Raw genomic sequence first — 5814 nt, 5'->3', positions numbered from 1 at the left:
CAGAAGAGTTAAGGTGCATGGTTAATGAAGATTGTTTTCGAACACCACTTTGTAATCAAAATAATCTTGAACATATTAAAATAGGTTGGTATTTTAATGCATAAACTAGTAAACTGAAATTTTTTGGTCATTTGATATTATTAATAATATTTATTTTATATCTGCATTTAGGTATGTTATTCATTAACAAAAAACAAATGGAATCGATTGTGAGAAAGTATAATCTAATCAAGGGTACAAAGTTTCTTTGTGATCGATCTAAAAGAGACAGTTGGAAGGTTATTTGCAAGCAATAGATGTCAGGGTGTGAATGGATGATACGCTTTAGAGCAGTTTTCAGTGGTATGTGGAAGGCGGAAAAAATGAATGAGCATATTTGTAATCCAGATAAATATAAGGAGGATCATTATAATTTAAACAATGACTTGATTGCTACTTCATTGATTTCCTATATTAGACCCAAATATTAGCATCAAGATGGTTCGCCAAAAATCAAAGGATTGTACTAATTTTTTCATGAGAATAGTTTGTTCACGAGAATAATCTGTTCCACTAGTCGAGGCTCCAACATAATCACACACGGGGTAATATAGCTCAACATTAGTTGTAGCAAGCGATAGATTGAAATTACTTTCATATTGTACCCCATGATCACTTGAATTTTCTTTATCAACTAAATTATGGTCAATATGAACTTCGTTCCGTTGTTGTCCACCCCTCCCACCACCTCGACGAGCTCTCTCTTGGGGCAGGTGATTGTCGACGAACTTGAACTGATGGTGGTTGCTCATATTCATTCGATGGTGTGTACTCTGAATCAAAAGTCAAACGCGTACCCAAAGAGGCACAATCATTGACTCTAGGGAAATCGATGCAAATTGCGCTACAATTTGCTTCACCTCTTTTGATTGATTATTAGCATTCACAAGACTTTGAGCAATTTGATATGCCCTTATATGTCCCCAGCCTAAAAAATTAAAAATTAATACATTAGTTGGTAAAAAAATCGTTGACATGTATTAACATAAATTTAAAAAATGTACATACCAATACTTCATGTTTGTCGGCCATCATTTGGTATCCAACTTGAGCTATATGTTTTGAATTTCCAATTATAAGGTGTGAGTGATAGAAATACTATTGATTGTAATCTTCTTGGTTGATCATGTAATGGGGGTGAAAACTACTGTCATAGCGCTCATTCCACTTTGTTCCGTTTCATTTAACAACATAACAATCTCCTGTGTTATTCGAAATCGCTTATCGTACTTAAAATGAAATGGTTTGTACTCAGATGGAACAGGTATGTGTTGTACATAACCAAATTATCGCATAACATGATCAATCATGTGCCATTCACGATGAATTCCACAAATAAGTAAAACTTTAGCCATCCAAATAGCACGTCCTCGGCGACACTATTCGGGCAACTCATTAATAAGTTGCTCAGAATATGGCTGCTAAATAAACTACAAAATAATAAAAATATTATGATTAATGTGTCACAAAAAATTTGTCTAATCTTTGCTTAGTTTAATAAATAACAGGTATATATTAAGAATTCAACTCTAGCCCCAAATATGTATTTTAAAAAATCCACTATAAAGTAAATAATGTTAATGACAACTACCATTATTTATAAAGAAACATAATATGATTGTGAAATATCTCTTTAGAAATAATAAAATTTATATATAGCAGGGTCTAAGATTTATAGTGGGAGTTACTACACAGTGTATGAATATGACTCTTCGAAGTACAATAGTTAATATTTTGCACGCTATAACAATTTAGCATTTCACCATTCTTATATATATGAGTTTTATTTAGTTGGTGTAGTATTGCGTTATATTACTACAAACAAAATAAATTAAGAGAAAAAATAAAAAAAATGACATGATAATATAAAAAATACCTGCTTCTCAGTAAGAGTGTCTAATACATCTCTTATTAAGACAAGCACACTACAAGTTTCATTTTGATGAGCTCTACCACGAGACCATTTACGTGCGTGTGCGGTTGGGACCTCCGAATTTTCCTCGCTCGGAAGCAGCGAAGTGGTTGCAATGGGACAATACCCTCTCATGCCCATACCTTAAAAAATATAATCAACAATATTTATCATCATAATACATTAAGTAATTCAAAATAGAAAAAAATATTATAAAATTAACATACCTATAATAAAGAAACAAAACCACTAATGCGGTGCGATTTTTCCATCGACACACGATACAAACAAAAATAGGGGTACGATAGCGCAACGGCTCCCCAAGTTTGTGTTGACATTGCGGGTAAGTCATGCACGTCAATCAAAAAATCTGTGCTAAATTTATTTCAAATTTATCGGGAAATATTGTTCCGCCGCACAACAAAAAAAGGTACAATCCAACTCTTCGTTGCACCTCTTTCTCCTCAGTTTCATCAGTTATTTCATTTAGATTTTTCATATATTCCTCTAATCTCATTAAAAAAAATTCTATTTCCTTGAAAAAAGTTTAGGTCAGGTATCCATCCTGTTAATTCAGCAAACATTTGTTGCCTGTTAATAGGCAACATCTGAGCAATACCTGGATGAAGAATAGGAGTTTCATTTACGACCATTCCAAACATGAGTTCCATGTCTTGTAAGGTTATAGTCGCTTCACCCGTTCTCAGGTGAAAGGTATGCGTTTCTGATCGTCACCTTTCAATAAGTGCAGTAATAAGGAAAAAATCGCAGAGAACAAATCCAACATCTATAACGCCCCTAAAATCACAAATATTAAAATAATTAAGAAGACGAGGATGAAACGGATGATTTCTAACATGTCAAAAATCATTATCATCACGCCGCACTATCAAACATGTCTTTTCTCCTTTTAATGTGTCTTTCCAAATAACCTCGGACCGATGCTTACTTTGTGTGGCAGATACGTCATACAGTGATGGTCCCAGATGCACAAAGTGTTGATATTCCATATCTATATAGAAAGAAAATTAAAATTAGTTTTGAGCATACAACTAAAGACAAACTTTTTACACATGCATGACAATGCTAACTTAACGCAGGTTTAGGCTTAACAAGTTAATATGATAACAACATTTGAAAAATTAGTAAGTTACAAAACTGATTAATAATATTATACTACATACTTGTTTGTTAGGTATTGAAAAAAGTTAATAAAAAGGTGATTAAAGTATGCCTTAAAGTGATTTTTTTTTTATAAAGTAGAGTTTGAGCAAAAATCAACATCCAACTAATATAGATAATTAGAGTGAAACATGTAATGTGAAAAAATGAATAAAATGAATGGGTGGTATATAAAAGAAAATTAATAAGGTATGAGACACATTTTACCTTGTAATGTAGTGCATTTAAAATAAATTAGTCACTAAAAAGTCCACAAATATTTGTTCACTTTTGACTTAACATATGCGCTAAGAAATAATAAATAGATAGTTGATTTTACTATATCACCCTTTGGATATAATAAATTTTTTACTTTGAAAAATATAATAAGTGGTGTATTGTATTTAGTACCAAGGATAAATAGGTAAAAAGAGATAATGCATCAAAAATCCTTAAACTTGTCACTTCAATTTACTTTAACACTTAAACTTAACACACATTTATTTACCTCCTTAACATCTTTAAAGTGAATTAATTTCAATCGAGCATATTTTAAAAAAAAAGAAAAGAAAAAAAAACCACATGAACCCCCATCCTAATTCTCTTACCAAACTCGTCAACCCCAACCACCAAATCTACCACCACCAGCCCCCCCCCCCTTCAAACCCTAACCCCAATTACTCCTCCAATTACCAAATCTGTTACCCCCACCTTCAATTTCTCCTCCTTCACCACCTTAGATCAATAAAAAAAAACATGAAATTGAATTTGAAAATTAAAAAATTGATATGATTTGAATGTTTGGTTGTTGATTTTGGAGAATTTAGTTGATTTTGATCGAATTCATAAGGTGGATTGAGTTTTTAGTCACTAATTTATGATATTTTTGATGGGTGGAGAAATTGGTGGTGATGGGCATATATATATTATGTGGTGGTGGTGCGGTGGTGTGGTTGGTGGAGGACGGCTACAAAGAAAGGTCATGGCTATTGCGTTTAATATTCTATTGTTGTTGTTGTTTTCAAATTCTCAAATCTTTGACTACATAAGATACGATTCTACGAAGTTTAGTGGATGTTCACCATTTTTCTACTCCAAAATTATATAAATATAGTAGAATATTCCTTCTTTATGTTAGATTGTTAGTTGATAGGTATGTGGTGGTGCGGTGGTGTGGTTGGTGGAGGACGGCGGGCGAGGGGTGGCGCTGTAGCAGATGAGGGAAAAAGGGGGGTGGGGTGAGGGTAAGTCGGTTGAAGAGCAGCTATGGGGGTGGGGGTGTTTGCAGGGGTGGGGGGAGGTTGATGGGTGATTGTGAAGAAGATGGAAAATGGGGGGTGGGGGTATTTTTTTAATTTAAAATATTTTATATATATTTAAAATTTGTATATATATTTATAAAATATATCTCTATATATATATGGGGAGTAAATAAATAGAAAGTTAGTTTAAGTGTTAAAGTAAGTTGGGCAGACAAGTTCGGAGGGGTTTTGATGCATTTTCTCTAGGTAAAAATGAATAAATTATTCATTGATTTTATGAACTGAACAGGTATTATTGGATATTTTCAAGTAGAAAAGTGGATAAATAAAGATGTACAGAGGAAGTACATTGATATCATTAAATTTTGAACTCCCATCAACTTTTTCAGTGAAAAAGATAAAGTAAAATCACCATTTTCCATTGTCCGTTTTAAAATTTTTCAGTTTTAGTATGCTTTTTGAAATTTTAACTAAAAAATCTTGCCTTTTAGACTCCGGACTCCTTTCTTTAACACATCTTAGTGATACCATCACGGCCCGTGACAGTCATAAATTCCGACAACTCGATTGAACCAATAACCTAAAGAAACTTCTCACTGCACTAAAATATTCAATGATGTCAAACAACAATTTTATTTAAGTATCAAACAGTTTGTTATACACAATAAGAGAACAAGTCTTTATTTACTTTGGACTATGTAAGTTCTATAAACTAGTAATAAAAAATATTTAAGCAATCAAGTTACTTGTAAGACAATTTACGGGTGGTGAATTTCTACTATACTACCAATATATAAAACTTAAATCATATATAATAATATCAATTTATGTTATGTGGACGAATAGTGTAGACAATATTTGTGCAATCAAATCACTTAAAAGATAATTGCAGATAACTCTATTTAATATTTTTGATTGGTAATATTTATAAATGATAATTTTACAATGAAGTTCTTTCATTTGTTGAGCTAATTAAAATTTAGCCAAAGTAGCTTTTTAGATATTTTTTTTAGTTTTCTACTCGACGTTTTGTACACGCATTGAAGCTCTACTAAATCTGAATTTGCGCTGGAAAGTTTCATAGTAAGGGGCAACACACTCCCTTACAAAGGCGACTCCGTGTTAGGATTTGTTCCGAATTTCTTACCTTATTTGGATTCTATTATAATTGTGCTTTACTTCGGAAAATATTTCTTAGTAGAAAAGATTTCCTATTAGGAAAAGATCTCTTTCCTATTAGATTTTTATTAGGTTTATTCTTTCTTAGAAGAAGGTTTTGTAACTTTACAAATAGAAGGTTTTGTAACTTTACAAATAGAACAACTCTCTTCTGATATCATAACACATCAGCATTCACAATATCACTGTCAAAAGAATCTGATTTAGAGGGAGATTTTCTGCTAATAGGTTTTATGTTTTTAAGTTTTTCAATATTAGTTT

This window comes from Capsicum annuum, chromosome 11, assembly GCF_002878395.1.
Source record: "Capsicum annuum cultivar UCD-10X-F1 chromosome 11, UCD10Xv1.1, whole genome shotgun sequence".
NCBI lineage: Eukaryota > Viridiplantae > Streptophyta > Magnoliopsida > Solanales > Solanaceae > Capsicum > Capsicum annuum.
Note: the sequence above shows the minus strand (reverse complement) of the source record.